This window comes from Corythoichthys intestinalis, chromosome 5 (assembly GCF_030265065.1).
Source record: "Corythoichthys intestinalis isolate RoL2023-P3 chromosome 5, ASM3026506v1, whole genome shotgun sequence".
NCBI classification, from domain to species: domain Eukaryota; kingdom Metazoa; phylum Chordata; class Actinopteri; order Syngnathiformes; family Syngnathidae; genus Corythoichthys; species Corythoichthys intestinalis.
In genome coordinates this window covers 48,682,250-48,702,652 of record NC_080399.1, presented here as the reverse complement: position 1 = coordinate 48,702,652, position 20,403 = coordinate 48,682,250, and the positions used below count along the sequence as shown (strand labels likewise).

At 37.7% G+C, this 20,403-nt stretch overlaps 1 long non-coding RNA gene across 1 annotated transcript; it reads left to right on the top strand.

Moving 5' to 3' along the window:
* Positions 1-7,767: 7,767 nt before the first annotated feature.
* Positions 7,768-17,438, top strand: LOC130916331 (uncharacterized). Its single transcript, XR_009063245.1, has 4 exons — positions 7,768-7,915; positions 8,942-9,126; positions 10,580-10,827; positions 15,239-17,438. It is a non-coding gene; the product is annotated as an uncharacterized LOC130916331 (long non-coding RNA).
* The last annotated feature ends 2,965 nt before the right edge of the window (positions 17,439-20,403 follow it).

Genomic DNA, 20,403 nt, shown 5'->3' with positions numbered 1-20,403 from the left:
ACTGACAAGCGCAGGCCCCCGCGAGTGGATAGTGAGGGGAATAGGATAGTGCGCCTACAGCTAACAAGACTCTTAACATTGCATACCGCTTCAACATATTCAATAGTATTTAGTTTTCATTCATTTTTTAAATTAATATTCTGTCCGAACAAGCTTAACAGAGAATCCACACCGTGCCATCACACATCAAGCAGATGAATATGTAACTTTTTCTCCGCAGTGACAAAAAAAGCTGACTGGCCCCAGTAGGTAGGTAGTCAACCATATGTAGCATATGGAACAATGAAATTAACAGTTCACCTGCTGTGGCCTGAACGTAGTCTCACACTTTCCTCCTGGTGCGCATGGACTTGAATTGCGTGCCCGCTTGTGCAGTCCCTGTTTTTTCACCTCTTTTATCAACACCATCGTCGTTTTGGGGCTTTTTGAAGAAACTTCGGACACTCAGTTGCCTTGACATTTTTCAGAGTAAGGCCAACGACGTCATGCATCAAGAGAGACAATAGCTAATTAATATGCTCACTCGCCACCCTGTGGTCTGGGGTGTGAATTGCAACCGGTCAAAATGACGGATGGACTTCAGTTTTTTCCGTCACCGTTTTAAAAAATCGGTCAACAACGGAAAATATTCGGTTAACGCGACCCCTGATATATATATATATATATATATATATATATATATTATAGCTGTCAAACGATTAAAATCTTTAATCGGGTTAATCACAGCTTAAAAATTAATTAATCGTAATTCATCGCAATTCAAATCATCTATAAAATATGCCATATTTTTCTGTAAATTAATGCGGATATATACTACATCCAACATACTGTACATAAGTGCTGTATTTGTTTATTATAACAATAAATCAACAAGATGGCATTAACATTATTAACATTCTGTTAAAGCAATCCATGGATAGAAAGACTTGTAGTTCTTAAAAGATAAATGTTAATACAAGTTATAGAAATTTTATATTAAAACCCCTCTTAATGTTTTTGTTTGAATAAAATTTGTAAAATTTTCAAACAAAAAGTAAACTAGTAGCTAGCCATTGTTGATGTCAATAATTACACAATGCTCATGGTGCTGAAATCCATAAAATCAGTCGCACCGAAGCGCCAGCAGAGGGAAACAAAACACCAAAAATCACAAGTAACAAATGGACATGACACTGTGCTGTCATTTTAATCTGTTTGAGCGGGGCATGTGCGTTAAATGCGTCAAATATTTTAAATTACCGTTAACGCGATAATTTTGACAGCCCTAAACTCTCTCTCTCTCTCTCTCTCTCTCTCTCTCTCTCTCTCTCTCTCTCTCTCTCTCTCTCTCTCTCTGTATATATATATATATATATATATATATATATATATGTGTGTGTGTGTGTGTGTGTGTGTGTGTGTGTGTGTGTGTGTGTGTGTGTATGTATATGTATATATATATGTATATATATATATATTAGGGCTGTCAAAATTATCGCGTTGCACGTTAACGGGCGTTAATTATTTTTTAAAATTAATCACGTTAAAATATTTGACGCAATTAACGCATGCACTGAATGATCCGCTCTCGCATTGCCTCAAACAGATTTAATGACGCCGTTTATGGACATTATGAGTGAAGAGAATGCCACCGGGGCAGCGCAGCGCCGTTCCATACTAATGTTATTCCTTCTAATAGTGGGAGAATTAGTAGTTGTGAGATGTTTATGCTGTTGCTTTGTGCTCCACACATATTTCGGTAAGTTTGCTTTCTTTTAGTTGCAATTATGTGTCTCTTGTTGTATTTTGGGTAAGATATGCACAGAGATATATCTGTTATAAAGGCAAGTGGACACAGGCGTTCTTCGGGCTGCGCCGTTTATTGGTATAAGCTTCTGCAACTCCTTCACAACAAACAGAAGTATCATTTAGTGAAAGCACAACAAAAATAATATTGCTATCTCTCAAAAAAAATAATGTTCACAAAAAGAAAAGCACTTCAGTCTGTAGTAATGAGGCCCTATTCTCACAGAGCTAAACAACAATGCAAAGTGAACTGGCATTACTCAGAGTTTGCTCACTCAATTCTTATTATTGTTGTTTTTATTCTTCTTATTATTATATTAACTCTACTTTTGATTGAAAATTGTACAAATGTTATTAAAACGAAAATATGAAGAGGGGTTTTAATATAAAATTACTCTAACTTGTAACTAGAACATTTATCAATTTATGAACTACAAGTCTTACTATCCGTGGATCACTTAAACAGAAAGAATGCTAATAATGCCATTTGTGGATTTATTGTTATAATAAACAAATACAGCACTTATGTACAGTATGTTGTATGTATACAGTATATCCGTCTTGTGTCTTATTTTTCCATTCCAACAATAATTTACAGAAAAATATGGCCTATTTTAGAGATGGTTTGAATTGCGATTAATTGCGATTAATTACGATTAATTAATTTTTAAGCTGTAATTAACTTGATTAAAAATTGTAATCGTTTGACAGCCCTAATATATATGTATACGTGTGTGTGTGTGTGTGTGTGTGTGTGTGTATATATATATATATATATGTGTGTGTGTGTGTGTGTGTGTGTGTGTGTGTATATGTATATGTATATGTATATAGACCCTGCTCACATGACGTCACAACCACGCCTCCGCGCCATGTTGTCCGTCTACTCGTCGTGTTGACACATTACCGCTACGTAAATTCCTCCTATTATGGCGTGTTTTTCTGCTCGTTAACATTAATAATCATAATGGTGAAGGCGTGTGCGGCGGTTGGTTGCAGTAACAGAGAAGATAGATGGAGAGACTTGAAGTTTTACCGTATTCCGAGAGACCCGGAGAGGAGAGCGAGATGGACTGCTGCAATTTCACGAGAAAACTGGGCACCAAACGATCACTACAGATTATGTTGTAGTCATTTTATATCTGGTAAGATGCATTTAATATATATTTAGAGGGTTTTGGGCTGACAACCACAATTAAGATCATTGCGAGGCTAATCGCCGACAACATACAGTTTCAAATTCAAGATGCTTATTTCTTCCACCATCATTATTTTTTGAATAATATTTAGCTGGTACCAAGTGAAAGAATTTAAGCAGGTGTGTCCAAACCTTTTGCAAAGGGGGCCAGATTTAGTGTGGGAAAAATGCGGGGGGCTACCTTGGCTGATTTACATAGAACAATATATTTAAACAAATTTTAGCAAGCCCTTCTGTGTGTCACATTTGCTTTATTATTTTTTTTAATTCATAATTTCAACAATCTCGTCTTTGTGCCGTTCTCTTTCGACACTCGGGCTCTTGCGAAATACTGCTGCTGTGAAATTAAACTAGCTTCAAGTTGCTATAATTTCTCGCTGCGTATCTTCCCTGTAATGTTGTCGTACATGTCAGCGTGTCTTGTTTGGTAAAAATGCGTCACAACGAACTCCTTGAAAACAGCGACTGTCTCTTTGCAAATGAGGCAGACACAGTTGTTGCATGTTTTATTGAAGAAATATCCACCTATCCTTGAAGCGTCGGCCATCGCAGTCAACTTTTTTTTTTTTATTGATTGTCGCCATTTTAGAAAATTGGAAGTAAAGGGTCACACGCGGTAATGTTGCTTAGAGTGCTCTTTAAAGTTTTTCAAACTTTCGTGAGAATAGGCTGATTTTGTGTGGACAAGATAGTTGTAGATATCAGGGTAGCAGATGTCAGGCAGAGAGGGCGAAGACAGCGGGTCGAAAAATATCGATTTAGGCATCAAATATGGATCTGGCGAATGGATAGACTGAAGCTTTTCCACATAACGCCTTTTATGCAACACATCCAATGAGTTTACAGCGTCTGAAAGCACCGGGGCTTCCATGAATTGCACTATGAATTGCACGACAAATTGAAACCATTGAGAATACGGATAAACACAGACGGACAATATGGCGGCCGGATACAGCGACACGTCATTCTGTGACGTTGGTGAGTAGGGTCTATACAGTGGGGAGAACAAGTATTCGATCATTGGCAGTGTATCAAATACTTGTTCTCCCCACTGTATATGTATGTATGTATATGTATATATATATATATATATATATATATATTAGGGCTGTCAAAATTATCGCGTTAACGCACGGTCATTAATTTTTTAAATTAATCAGGTTAAAATATTTGACGCAATTAAAGCACATGTCCCACTCAGACAGTATTCTGCCTTTTGGTAAGTTTTACAGCAAGGCTTTTTGTGCTGTCTAACAGCGAACTCTTGTGGGCGCTTTGCGACATGGTTTGTTTTCTTGCCAGTTCAATAGGGCTGCACAACGTCTCGGGCTGACGCCTACGTTGTAATGTTGTGCTTATATGATCCTTGGACAAGATTTGTCCGTAAGTATAGTTGTTGTAAATAATGTACATCTTATGTTAGTAAGCGAAATGTTATATTTTTTGTATGAGACGCTTTTTGTTTATGTTTAGTGAACCTGTATAGCGTGCTAAGCTAACGTTGTTGCTAATGCAATGCTTGTGTACTTTTTTTTTGTAGTTTTACGACGGTCTAAAGCGGACAATGGTTTGAGGCCATTTTATTAATAAATCAGATGAAAAAATAAGTCTGACTATTAAGGCGTCGTTCACTAGCTGTCTAGCTTTGGAAAAAGTAGACGCTTCGGAGTGAGGACAGCATAGACAGATTTAAATAACAGTAGAGTGAAATCCCCACTACAGTCCTTATGTACCGTATGTTGAATGTATATATCCATCTTGTGTCTTATCTTTCCATTCCAACAATTTATTTTACAGAATATATATATAATTCACAGAAAAATATGGCATATTTTATGATGGTTTGAATTGCGATAAATTGCGATTAATTACGATTAATTAATTTTTAAGCTGTAATTAACTCGATTAAAATTTTTAATCGTTTGACAGCCCTAATATATAAGTATATGTATGTATATGTATGTGTGTGTATATATATATGTATATATATATGTGTGTGTGTGTGTATGTATATATATATGTGTGTGTGTGTATGTATATAAATGTATATATATATGTGTGTGTGTATATATATGTATATATGTGTATATGTATATACAGTGGGGAGAACAAGTATTTGATCATTGGCAGTGTATCAAATACTTTTTCTGTATATGTATGTATGTATATATATGTATATATGTATATATATATATATTGGAACTAAACTCAAATACACTTTTTTTCTAGCTGAATGCTGTTAAAGGCATTACAATTTCACTTTTACTTTAATAAACAAAATTACAACCAAAGGATTATGTGTTCTTTACTCCAACCTCAAACTGCGTAGGGATCCTTTGCTCTCTCTCCCATAGGTCACGTACTGTAGATTTATGGCACTGAAAGATGACAATTCACAGCCAGTCCTCCCATTTTAGATGAATAGCGTGACAATTATTGTCTATGGGTAATTTCTTTATTTATTTTCGGGTTCTTAAGGTTCACTTTTTGTTAATTTTGGGTGAGATTTAGGGACTTTCCGGCTTTCCAGGCTTGTCTGTCTGTCTGTCTGTTATCTGGGTATTGATTTGGGGGGATTTCGGGGCCACTTTTTGTTTATTTTGAGGTATTCTGGGTCTCTTCCTGTTCAGATTGGGTCAACTCCTGTTGATATGGGGGCATTTCCAGGTCACTATCTGTTGACGCAGGTCACTTCCTGTTGATTTGGTGGCATTTTTGGGTCACTCCCTGTATATTTGGGGACATGGGTGTACATGGCTATCAATGGCATTGACGTACATGGGCTTCAATGGAATCGAGGTCTGATTCAAATATCAATGGGCTTTCATTAAATCAAAACAAATCAAATCAATTTTATTTATATGGAACGTTTTTGGTCAAAATTAACAACCACCAATAGAGATATTGTGCCAATGTAGAATTTTGACCATCTGTGTTGCAAATCAGCAGGATTGAATGGAAGTTTTTGGAAATGAATGGGAAATTTTGGTCATTTGAAATTAATATGGCGGAAAACACAGACAAGACTGAAAAAGCAGTTTCTGCTCTTGCACTCCTCTTTACAAGAAACTGCTGTATTTTAAGCCAAAACAACTGTTGTGTTTGATAGAACAATATGTCTGTATGCTGCCATAGCAGATTCATGGCGCATTAAGCCCCCGAACTATTTTTAATTTGCCCGTTTTACTCTAGAAACCCCCGTTTAACGACGTCGCGCAACCGCTTTTGTTTCAACCCAGCCATAAAACAAAGGTAATTAACTGTATTTAATATTCAAATATCTGTCATTTTTAGCTTACAATCATTAATTGATGTCTAATATTTCGTTTAAACAAAACAAAACAAAAACTTTTAAACAAATTACGTCACAATGAAAAAAATGGGGTCTGTAAAAAAGTCACGGATATCTACCTCATAACTGTCGCTTAATTGTATTTTTTTTGTTACTGTCGCATTTTCCTCAATATTTTAAATGATAAATAATTGATCCAGAAAAAAAAACTGAAAAAAAAAAAAACGTTTTAAAGGGTAAAAGAACATCTCGATCACTCCTTGATGTCTGCAATTTCTGCATCGCAACCCTTTGTTATATTGCCATGTTTCACCCATAAAATCCCCCAAAAATCAAGTTGTGACCATGCACAGCTGTGTCTTCACACTCCGTTATACTGGCTACATGGAGTTTATGGATCAAAACAAGGTAAGTACGCGATAATATCTCGTAAAATCATGGCGTCTTTAATTCTGCTCTCGTGTGCTCTCACCTCCAGATAGGGTTTCGCTGTTTAAATTTGTATTTTTTTTGTTAATGCCCACCTGTTTTTTTTCTTCCTCCTGAAAATTGAGATTTTAAGCTTTCCAATGATGTATGACACATGCATATCTGACAATTTTGAAAGTTGGCCGAATTGGGGGTCTCAGAGCGAAACTTCAAGTCACCTGAGTGTTTTCCGCCATATGAAAGTTTTGGCTGACCGTACGTTTTGGCAAAAACTGTATACAATCTTTGTTCCCCTTAGCTTTGTGATTTTTTTTTATTAGTAAATTACGTGTTTTCGCCAAAACTGTAGGACAAGTAGCATCCCCCCCCCCCCAAAAAAACCCCGAAAAAAAACACGTTTATAGGCGAACTGTATCTTTTTTTATGTGTCAAACAAAAGGGACTTATTTCGTAGCGCGAGAATTTTGGTCGTTTTGGTGTTTGAATGAAGTCGGTGTATCAAACAACGTGGGTTGCGCAGCATGCCGAAGAAAAATCATTGAAAAAATGCCATTAGAATAGGTCGTTGAAATTGCAAGGTGGCTGATTTTGCCAATTTTTTGATGCATTAATTTTGTGATTTTGTCAAGAAACTGTAGAATAAGAGGCATTTTCATAATTTAAAATTTGACAGGTTTTCTACCACTTTTTTGTAAAAAAAAAAAAAAAAAAAAAAAAACACAAAAACAAAAAACGTTTTTGACGCAAATTGTGGACATTAGAGGTAAAATTGAAAGGGAACCTGCGTCGCGAGAATTTTTGGAATGGTTCAAAGTTGGAAAGGTTCAAAGTGCACTTTGTACGCTTACAAACTAGTACAAAAACTGCCGCGCCGAAAGAGTGGACAGGATAAAAAAAATCGGCACAGCATCCCCACGACAAAACGATATCTTTTAGACTTGGAATCATCCTAACACTCTTAACACTCTTTGAGGACCTGGAACTCTGTGATTGGTTAATCGGGAGGGGTTGGTTGTGACGTCACCCCGTGGCGGCTTGACTGACAGTAGAGAAACCGCGAAGGCTCGGAGGAGAGTCAGTTCAGTAGGTTGATGAACGAGGACGGGAGGGGTCGAAGATGCTCATTCTGGGCCCCGAATAAGACCAAACACCCGTGTGGGACATTCAAGACGAATGTTGCTGAAGGACTTTACTGCCTGCCCCGCAAATAGGTAAGCGAATATCTTTTTAAAGGAGAATATTGTCGTCTACATCACGTTTTCCCTCCTTGTGTGTGACCGTCGTGCTGCATTCAGGGAACCAATGATGCACGCTGTCACTTTGAACAAATTTTTATACAACGCCGTCAGATAGAAAAAACCTTTCATTTACACAGTGCTATAGCACGATTAATATACTACATTTCGGCCTGCAACATTTCATTGAGGCTACATAGTTGTCAAAGTAGGCAGATGACACAAGTCGAATTAAAAGTGACCATTTAGAGGTATTTAAAAAGCACATCAAAGAGACAAAACGAAGTAAAACCACGTCAAATGCAGTAAAAGGCGCGTTCATAAGGAGTCACAGTCATGTGACGTTTAATGTCATCGCTCATTTTTCAGCGTTTTTTTCTTTCTGTTTGTCTGCCTTTCTTTTTTTTTTTTTTTTTTTTCGTTCCTTAGTATTCTAACCTTGACGTCGTACATTTACAATCGTCCAATTTTAAAGGCGAGAATATCCAAAGCATCGTTCAGATATGTCCCATACCTGGCCTCGTCAATTATTGTCTCATTGTCAAAGATTGCCTCATATACACGTGGATATTTACATTTTATTACATACAAATGTGTTTCCTTATTCAGAAAATATGGACAACAAACGTTTGTAATAATTAAAAAAAAAAAAATCTAACATGTTTTTACTTGATGCTAATTGTGGTAAAAATGACAATGGCGTATTGGCCCATTATTGGTTTTACCTTTAACAACTGTGGACGCTTTACACATACTTAAAATATTTGCTTTTTTTCCCTCCTAAATAATGGAAAATACAATATTATCAATAGTGGCCTCATTTTGATAGCATTGTTATTCCTATGTTTTTTGTTCTCTATTTGAAATGTAATATATATATTTATTAATGTAATTTGAACATTTCTTTTGTTATTTGTTTCATTATTTTTTTTTTGAAAAATGCTATAAATTGATGTTTGCTTACAATGACACTACACCAACACCTGTTTATTTCCTTTATAGATGCTAAATGCCATCCAGTGGAGGCAGGGAGCAGACATTGAGGGAGTCTGTTTCTGTCTTTGGTTATCTAGCTGTATGAGTATTAAATACCTGTCATAAAGCTAGATAACCGAATGTAGGAATGACTTCCGTAATTCACATCGAGAGAAAGAGAAGAAAAGAGAAGATTCTGTAAAAAGTCAAAAGTAAGAATTATTTTTTAATGAAATTCTTTTTGATTCTAAATGTGTGTCGTAAAAAAAAAAAAATAATGCTGTACTCATGATGGAAAAATATATTCTATTTACACAAAGACAATATAGGTAAACTTCTATGTACAGCTTCTATGCTCACAACAAGTACATCATGTAAATGGAAGATTCTGCAGCAGTAAAAACAAATCAAGGACAGTGTAGGGTCCAATATTTGTAATTACTGTTTAAACTGTTATAACGTTATAGCATCATGTCAAAAATCACTAATGCTGTACATTGCAATGATAAAGAGAGTCAAGTGGAGAAGTATTAATGGACTGGAATTGAAAAGAGCGAGAACATTTCTTATCTTTCAATATGAATGTAATGAAAATGTAAATATGGCACATTGAATGACCACATCGCATTAATTTAAATTATATTGAAATTTGCAGTGGTATGGATAGTAATGTTATATTCTTTGAGTACAGTATAATTGGATTTCACACGTAAGTTTGTTTTGAGGGTACATATCATCAAGCCAATGATCAAATCAGCGCTATGAATAGCTTGTTTAAAACCGGTTTGGATCCCGACTACAGCGCATGGGTTCCTACATCATGGCACTGGATGTTAAATAAGCAAACACACCATGGGCACATTGTTTGGTGCAGGCTTTATAAATATTCATATCCGATGACTGAACACTGAATGAACTATATCGGTGTGTCGGCTTGTCATAATGTGCCAAAGTGAATCTTTTGATTGAATTTAAATGTAAAACATCTCGGTCGCTTTGTTGACAGAAGAAAGAAAGGGGGAAACGAGCGCTTTGTGCCGGCATTAATGTTTCCAGGACTACTGATAATGCCGTGGAGTGGTGTGGGACCCTCCGTACAACAGGGTTTAAAAAAACACTTGGCATCTGTGTTTAAATGCTGTAACGAATCTTAAGAGTCTTTGGGATACATTGTAGCAGTACTCAATGAGAGGGGCCGGACCTTCCTAGACAGGAGCTGAACTTTTCAACTTGCTTCTTGAGTGTGATGCAGTCCATGTCCATGTGAGCCACTGAAGCCTGAAGAGCACAAGAGTGAGATGAGTTTGCATTCAGCGCGTTAACTACCTATTGCAGTGGAGTGAGCTGTCTAATTACTTCGTTTCACTGTAGGATATTGGATACGTGAAAAGGGCTGTGGTTCAGTCTCTTCCTGTTCTATGTGTCTTTATTTATGGGATGCTCCAAGGCTTCATTGTGTCTTCCTTTGTGCCTCCACCACATAAATGATCCTGTCCTGCACTCTCGCTTATGTGATGAGCAGCTGAATTATATAAGCCCCGGTTTACAGCAACATTGAATCACCCATCCGAACATACATTGGTTCTCATAGTGTAGCTTTTGTCATAAGCAACAATTCAACCCACACTTGTTTTTTCTAAATCCTGGTTGATGTTCTCGTTACAGCGTTTCAATTCGTCTTGAAAAGATGGTGGAAGCATTGTTCAGAGAAAAAGAGGACAGGGTCACCGCGCTTCCTCCACCCTCTCCTCTCTTTACCCAGAAGCGATGGGATGCCATCTGCACTGCCAGTGACAGACACTGTGCCCATGCCAGGAGGCAGACAAAGACCTTGGCCGATCCTGGCTGCGCTCGGAGGAGCCATCTTAAGAGATGCTGCCTCGATAGCTAAAATGGCTGGGCTGACGTACAAGGTTGGTTGTTGCATCATCCATTTTTGGAGGGTACCGGCGGGTTTAGGAGTAGCTGTACGGGACGGATAGCTAGTGTGTGTGTGTGTTTGAGGACTGAATTATACAAGTATGAATGAAGAAGAGGTGAGTTTCCCATTTCCTATACAGTCACACACATGGTCTCCCTTTTTCATCTGTCCTCTCCTCCTGCTAATTAGCAGTTAGTGGGTGATAGTGGGGGATGAGGGGGTAAGGGTGCATGATGGTGATAGGCAGGGGGCTGGGTAGCAAACAAAATTAATGAGCTGGCACCGGTTGAAGGAAAGCTGACATCCTCTCTTGTCAGGGTGTTCCTTTGCACAACAGCATGGTAGACGCAATGTTGTAACCACCTGGCACATGCGATAAATGGACTGGTTACAAAGTATAAATGTATATGGAGTTGGTCGGGTGGAAAACGCATATGTCTGAAACTATTTTTAGGAAACAAAGAAATAACATAATAACATAAATAATCATTTAAAAAAATCAACACTTAATATTTTGTGGAAAAAAAACATCATAGTAACATTCCCACATGAGGATTGACAAATCATCGACATTTGTGAAAAAATGTTAAATGTACTAAATTTGAAAATGGGATATTTCGGTCTGATGTCTTGATATTACGTATGAAACAATTTTGGTTTGTTTTTTGCTGGTTCAATGACAATTTGCACTGTACTTTATTGTAGTATTGATTATGGTCACAGCCATTCAACTTTCCCCAAAAGCCTCCCACATTTTTACAGGCAGCATTTGATCTTTCTAAATTAAGTCTTTGCTTCCTCACACACACTCTTTGTGAGTACAGTATGAGCTGTATTAGTGGCCTAGTTCTGTACAGTGCAAGCTATATGCAAACATTTCTGCTTTTCTAAAGGTAATAATGCTTAGTATTGAGGACCCTGTCAGTATGGAATCCGTTCAACAATTTGGTTACCGGTAGGTATTATTGTGTCATCAGGTTGTAGTGATGTCTAAGTGTAAAGCATTCGAACGGGAGCTGCTTTTAAAGTTCTTCATTTAGCATCGTGAGATAGTCGGAATATTAGACACAGCTCCCAGTGTGATACACTGCACCTGCGTTAATGAACACTTTAATAAATGAATACCTCTTTGTCAATGTCTGAATTGAGCGTTCTTATTTGGTCCAGGTGGAATTTTTGGATGCAGCTCTTGTGCTAACATTACGGCCACTGGTTAGCTGATGCGGTGTGTCTGCAGTGAGGACGAACACGTGAGCATGTGTGTCCACCGCCAACATGTGCAGCTGCCGCGCCTGTGTGTTAATGAACAGCGTTGTGCGTTTTCACATTATCATTCAAGTCCGCTCTCTGCCCCCTCAATAGCTGTTAGCGCCCCCCCCCCCCAATACACACACACACACACTCTGCTGCTGACACCCCGCCACACCTGCCCCCCTCCCTCTAAAAAAGCTAGCTTTCCCACAATTGTGAGAGCTGGTGCTGCGGCGGGTCCGGACTGGGGGGCAGGGTGGGAAAGGCCCTCCAGACTAGACATGAGCAGATGCCTGAGACATTAGACTGTCGTGCGGAGCACCGAGGTCGGCCGAAGCGCTGAGTTTGAATGTGTTTGCAAGTGGATGCGTGTTTGATATGTGTGTGTCGGGGAGGGGTGTGGTGCGGGCTTTGCCATGCCACCTGACTGTTCATTAGTCTATTCAGCCCCCTCTGCATGTCTGAAAGGCATGGAGATGCGATGCTGTTTTTCTCTGGGATTCAGTGGCATTAGTTGACACATTCGTACGCCACACACGCACACTTGCCGACCTACACCTTGTCATTCTATCGTCGGCCTTTATCAGAGGTGGTACGCAATTAGAAATCAACCACACGTCCCTAATCTCCATCTGATTGCACGTCGCCTTCAAACCTTTGATTTATCTTGATTTATCAGCATGCAATTGGGTTAGGAAACATTTGAAATGACACCAAGGCACAAACATACGCATGAACCAATGACGGAGGTGACTCATCATGAGGAATAATGAACCACATTAAGACACACTGTAAAATTATACATTCTGTATTTCATTGTGGAGAGGAAAGCCCTTAATATCAAGATGAAATAGGAATCAATACTGTACTCAGAGGTGGTAATACGGATCCAAAACGACACGAAGTGTACATGAACGTCACTTGCTTTCAGCATGTGTGCACCACACCCACGGTGTGGCCCATCTACTGAAAGCTTATACATTCCCCCCAAAAATTTTGTGTTTCTCTTTGTTTTTTGGGAGCGCACATGAGGATGCTAAAAAAATGGAGTTGCCTGGTGATTAAACATACGCGTCTGTGTCTAATCTCTAAAAACAACAAATGTTTTCAATCAAGACGATCCATCTGGGCCTAAAAGAGGATTTAAGGCATCAATCAGTGTCTCGATTTCTCCGCAAGCTATGTGCAATACTTTCAAACACAGTAGATCTAATGTATATTTTTTCTGAACTCCTCGAAGGTCCTCTTGATCACATACCGTATGAATGTTTTAACACGTACTATTTCATGCTCAGCTCACAGGCAAAACCCGAGAGTGTTGGATTCTTTCCCATGTGGGTCAAGCAAGGCTCACGAGGCTCTTTTAATGCAACTTGGGGTAATCTGGCACAAAGCTCAGCTTTAAGTATTTTACAGGAGGATGGCGAGACATTTGCACGGATTAGGAAGAATCCCTGAGTGTCGGTCCCAAAAGAGACCAGAATTAGGTGACTGTGCCTTTAATACTGCTTTGTAATCATCTCGGGAGGAGATGATGTCTCAACGTGACGAATTTCGGACGTGCTCTGGATCAGACGTGATCCCTTATCAGTTTGCTGCAACACTTCTTTTCTGTTGTTAAGTTCAAGTTCACGAGTGGAGACTGCGGTGGTCCCGACATGCATGCGCGTAGAGGGTTACATAGCCTTTGACCTCTGCTGGGGTTGCTATGGGGAAGAGGCCGGCAGGCAGAGTAATGCTAGTGAAAAGGCCGAACTGTCACTGCTCAGCAGCTAAAGACACACATACGCACACACACTAAACTTGCACTTGCATTCTTTAGCTATATCGTCTGAAGAAAGCAGTTTATGTTTGTCATAATTCATCCAAGCCTATTCATGTGAAACCCCTGCATTGTGAGCTGCTAAGGCACTATAAATACGCCAATTGACAGATGGTGCACATTCTTTTTGCAATCAAGAACTCTCCCAAAATAATCACTTGCAGTCAGAGGTAATGGACGTTTTTCTTTGGATTTTCGTGTTATAGAAAATTGAAGAAAAACACACCAGCTAAATCAAAATGTAAGAACCAACATTGGATAATTTAGGGCTGTCAGGTCCCGATGTTTTTGGACTATGACAAAGTTTTAAATGAGATTCACCCCACTACAATAAATTTGAAATGAATCAAATGAAAACGTGCCACAAGTGGAGACATTCATTTTTAATATAAGGCTCTTTACAACAATATGGCATTTACATTTTTTTGCTAAATGTCTTCATTGTCACGGATATAAATGGAGTGATGTGTTTATTACAAGTATTATACATGACGGATACAATTATGTCACTTTTCCCAAAGCAGTGGCAATCTTTATGAAATGGTTGAAATTCATGTGATAATTTGGTAAATGACATATTTTTGTAAAACTTTTTACAAGAAAGCTCAACAAGTCCACTTCACTTAAATCTTTCAAATCCTTTGTGGTGCTTCATGTTTTTGTATGCATTTTATTACTCCTGAGAAACTGTCAAGCCTGTGATTGGAATAAGTGCATGTCTCCATGCCCCCTCTGTAAATATGTGCAAGTGTGGCCTCATTTAAGGTTGCATTCATTCAGTGGAGGGGGGCTCACGAATAAAGGAGTGTGTATTTGCATATGCTGCATGCTGTCTGCAGAAAATAAAAGGAGTGGGCAAAAAAAAAAAAAAAAAGATATCAGAGAGGTGCACAAAGAACAAGGACAAATCCTTCATTGTGGGCTTGGTGGGAGAAAAGGCTCATGTGAATTGGGGAGTGGGTGAAAATTGACACAGAAAGAGTTGGGCCCGGTTCCCCGTGGGGATAAAAGCCTTGAGATCCCTCCGTGATGAAGCCTGAAAATGGGACAGTAAAACATGCAATATTTTTCTTAAAAAAAATAAAATAAAAAGACTTGAAATGAACGTTGTTTTTTTTTCTGAGACTGAAAGTCATGGGTTTATTTATTTATTCACAGTATTTGTTTATTGAAAGCATCGAAAACATGTCTTTTCATATGTTTCCTGTTTACATCGTGGTTATTTAAACACGCGGATTTCCGTCTCCTTTGTTTCTTAAATATTCATTTTTTAATGTCTTGGTTGAAAGGTTGATGGGATGGTCTTTTTTTTCTTCTCGTTTGTCTTCAGGATGAAGATGACAACAACAACAACCTGCGCGTACCAACCAATCCACACACAAGTCTCCCTCCCCCCAGCATAATAACTCTGCTCATCTTGAAACCACAGTTTTTTATTTGTAATTTTAATTCACTTTTGTAGCATGTTCTAAGTGAAATATGTTCATCTTCAAATCTGTGAATAAAAAGGAAATAAAAGTTGTGTGCACCGTTTTTTCAGTATAATTGATTTAAAAAAATTAAAAGAAGAAGAAGAAGCAAGATAACTCTGAATGGATTTAAAAACGCTTTCAACTATGAAAAAGGACAAATAGCGTATTTTTGAATGTAATTTAAAATATTTTAAATTACGAAAATTTATATACTGTACTTCTGAATTCTGACACAAACAGTATTGAAAGCGCACTGTATTGATATCGAAAATATTTTCAAAGCTTCCGAGAAAGGATTATTGAAATATATTCGACGAAATTGGCCTGATTAAAAAACTAACAAAAATGCGCTTGTTTTGGCAGTGCCGTTTCTTGTCACGCCGTTTTGATCCAACAAAAAGTTTAAATGAGACTGAATGCTTCACGTGTGCCGTTAATATGAATAATGTTAATGATTTTTGTCAAATCTGTTCAATAGCATGGTATTGTCTATGTGCGTTTTTATATATAGACGGTTTAAATCATACTAAATAAGAGGAAAGGGTCGTTCACTTTATATACATTAATTAATATATTTTTGTCTCAGACCAGACAGCGTGGGAGGAGTTTGCAAATCCACTTTTACACACGCACATAAATCCATTTAATACCATAAACGAAACATCTGAAAACTTAATATCCCGTCGTGAAGCGAAATTAAAATACTTCGAAGGCCCATGTGTGCTACCAAACATTTCTAACGGAATAGCCCAGTGTGCAACATAAAATTAATCCATTTAAATTCCACGTCTGCCCTGCAAAAAAAAAAAAAAAAAAATGTCAACCAGTTAGAAAATTTTGAAAGTAACAAACTTTAGTGTACATACAATATCCATCTGATCAAAAAATCTAATAAAGGAACACCAAACGCCATATAAAAGAGCTGTATATGATGCTATAAATTAAATAACAATAAATAATAATAGAAAAATTAATCTAAATTCTACGTCTGCTCTGCAAACAAAACAAACAAAAAAAGGCCAACCAGTTGGAAAAACTGTAAAAGTAACAAACTTTAGTACACATATAATTATATCCATCTGAACAAAAAATCCAATAAAAGAACACCAAACACCATCAAAAACAGCTATATTTGATGCGATAAATTCAATTCCAAACATAAAAGAAGTGGCAAAACGATTTTGACAATTAAATGTGGACATTAAATACTCGAACCGTGTAATAAAATGACAAATGTGATAATATGGCATGCAGCATGTTTTCCATATTTGTAGCAACCCCTCTCTGGTTGAATGCAAAGCAATTAGTAAAAGCAGCCTCTGGAATGTTGAAATAAATGCATGAAGAATATAGATCACTGATTTTAATCATTCCAAACTTGCTCCACAAACAAGTGCTGCCATTAATCAAGACCTATGACTTCTATACAACATCATTTGTACTGGCCACTTAGGCTGAAATTGACCTTTAAACACGTGTCTTTATTTGTTTTGGTGAAGAACCCACAGGACAGCAGGGTTCAAGGGTCATTATCAGGATGTGTCCCCAGAGGACAATAAACAGACCAGAGAGATGCTGAGGTCAGGAGCCACAGTCATAGGTCAAGGGCTGCTAATTAAGAGGCTACTTCCAACCATTACACATAGTGACCACTGGACTCTCTGTAACAGAATACTGTAAGATTAATAAAAAAAAAGATAAATAAATGCAAATGGTTTCATTTTATGGAAGTGTTCTGTTAGCCTAAAATGTTCCAAAAACAAGCCATTTCCTAGACTTCAATGATTTCTGAGTCACCACATTTTGGAGGGAAAATCACTGTTTATGTAAGCAGAGCTTTAGCATTAGAATGGAGAAGGGACACTGTGAAGTCTTTCGAAGACAAGTTTCCTCCCGCTGCGTCAATAGCGAGCCATTCAGTGGAGCATTGGCCTTCACATACACTCTCAATTAAGCTGATTTAACACTTTCTATGAGGCTTTCCTGACACAAGAACTTTTTCATGTGCAATACATGCCTTGCAAATGGACAGTACTAATATCACATGCGGGTCTACAGGGCCCCTTTACAATAAGGTTTTAGATAGTCCAAAATATTATGGATTATTTAGTTTACATATTTTTTTCTCTGCAAAGGCAACTATGGCTCTGATTCATATTTGTATCTTGCATGTACTGTATATGCAGTGGTATCAAAAAGTATCTGAATCTCACATTTCTGCTTAAAATCACCATCAAATGTGATCTGATCGTTGTCAAAATCACACAGATGAAAAAACAGTGTCTGCTTTAACTAAAACCACCTAAACATTTATAGATGTTCATATTTACATAAGGATAGCATGCAAACAATTACAGAAGGGGGGGAAATAAGTCTGTGAACACTCTGCCTAAGAGCAATTGAAACCAATTTTTACCAAACATTTTAAGTCAGGTATGTGCCCAAACACTAATTAGTGGTTTAAAGCTGCCCTGCCCACTGGTATGAAATGTCTTGATGAGAAGCATTGTCTGATGTGCATCAAGGCTCGGTCAAAAGCGCTGTCTGAAGATCTGCGATCCAGGATTGTTGATTTGTATAAAGCTGGGAAAGGATACAAAACCATCTCTAAAAGTCTGGATGTTCATTAATCTACAAACCGAAAAGTTTTCTACAAATAGAGAGAGTTTGGCACTGTTGCTGCTCTCCCAAGCGCAGAATCCTAAGAGGGGTAAAAAAGAACTCTACAGTGTCTGCTAAAGACCCTCAGAAATCACTGGCACAGTCCAATATCTATGTGCACACATCAACTAAATGTTAAACTATGGCCAAAATTGAAGGACTTCACAGAGGAAGCCAATGCTGTCTAAAAAACACATTGTTGCTCCTTTAATGTTCACAAAAAGGCATTTGGTCACGCCACAGAAGTTTTGGCAAAATATTTTGTGGACTGATGAAACCAATGTTGAATTGTTTAGGGGTAACACACAATGTCATGTGTGGAGGAAAAACGGAACAGCTCACCAATATCAACACCTCATCCCCACTGTGAAGCATGGTGGAGGGAGCATCATGATTTGGGGCTGTTTTGCTACCTCAGGGCCTGGACAACTTGCAATCATTCATGGAGGAACGAATTCAAAAGTTATCAGGATGTTTTGCAGGACAAACTGAGGCCTTCTGTCAGACAGTTGAAGCTAAAAGAGGATGGATGCTGCAACTAACTGCTGCAAGTAAATCAACTTCAGAATGGTTTCAGAAGAACAAAATATACGTCCTGGAGTGGCCAAAATATTAAATGTGATGGTTCACTTACTTATTTTTCCCCCTTCTGTCATTGTTTGCATACTATCCTCATTGAAATATGAAAATATCTAAATATATGGGTGGTTTTAGTTAAAGCAAACACTGTTTTTTCATCTGTGTGATTTTGACAAAGATCAGATCACATTTGATGGTGATTTTATGCAGAAATGTGAGAAATTCCAAAAGGTTCAGATACTTTTTCATACCACTGTAGTTAAATAAGATGAACACATAATTCTAGGGATGTCCAGATGTTACCAATTACGCCATTTTCAGCAGATTGGAATTAACTTTTTATTTTTAAGAATTAAATCCAGTGGTGGAATCTACTTAAATACCTGAGTACATTTTTGCGTATCTGTACTTTACTTCAGTACAAATGGTGGTGGTGGAAGTGGTACTTTTTACAACATTTTACAGCACGTATCTGTACTTTTTACTCCACTACTTTTCAATTTGTCGCCTGTGTTACACGTTACTTTTGATTGTTGTATTTTTTTTTTCTCATCGTATATTGATAGTTCTGTTTTCATGCCTCCAGAGCAATCGATAAGCCCCGTGCAACTACAGTGGGGAGAACAAGTATTTGATACACTGCCAATGGGTTTTCCCATTGACTGTGTATTTAACACTTGTTCTCCCCACTGTATACCTTAATTGAGCACTAGAGGCAGCAACACGAGTACAAGCAAGATTAGGCAGGTATCCCCCCATCTGAACTTTTACTTGAGTAAAAAAAAAAAAGTGAGTACTTCATCCACCACTCATTAACTCATTGGCTACCACTGACACTGACAGAAGTCCAATCCATTTTAAATGGGCTGCCAACCCTCCGGTCAAATTGCATTTGACGCTGTCAATGACAGTAATATATGATCACTTCAAGCCAGCCTTTTCCAAATGAAATGGATTTGATGTCTATAACTATCGATGGCAGTATGAGTTAAGAGCTACAAAGAGCAAAATAATCCAGGATAAGATAAGGGAAGGTATCAGGATATTGAAATATATATGTATATACAGTATATGGATGAACACATTTCTTTAAAAAAATTATGTAAAGCAAAATATTTTAACATCATTTGTTTGCAACCTTATTTTGTGCTGCATGATTGACTTGCAAAAAAAAAAGAGATGTGTGCATTTTCCTTTCCCTTCGTTGAAACCACTGCTATGCTAGTAACCATTTTATATGGCCATGATGCTGGGATAGCTTTGTTAAAATTGGGGGAAAAGAGACATATAAATGTGCTCTTTTTTTTACCCATACTTAATACATTTCTGACGTATCGGATCAGTACTCAGTGTTGGCAGATCGTCAGAATCAGGTGACTTGGGCTCACAGGCCATAATATGTCATGGGGAAATCCCTACTCATTTCTAAATCCAAAACCTTGTTAAAAGGTTGATATGTGATTCAAAAGAAAGAAGACAGCAAAAAAGAAGTGTTGGTTATTCGGAACGGTATTGGTCCAGATGATTTTTGGTGATAGACAGATACACCCTGGACTGGTTGTCAGGCAACTGTGTGGTACATATTGAAAAACAACTAGAATTAATTAAGAGTCATGTAGTGACCAAAAAATGCTTGGTTTAGGAGTACCCAAATGCACGCAAGAATGAGAGGGGTTTTGGAGTATATGCTAAATATAGTCAACCTTTCAATTTCAAACCTTAAAACTATGCTGCCTTATTTAACTCTAAAATTACGAGTCTAATTGAACTATTACTTATTGCA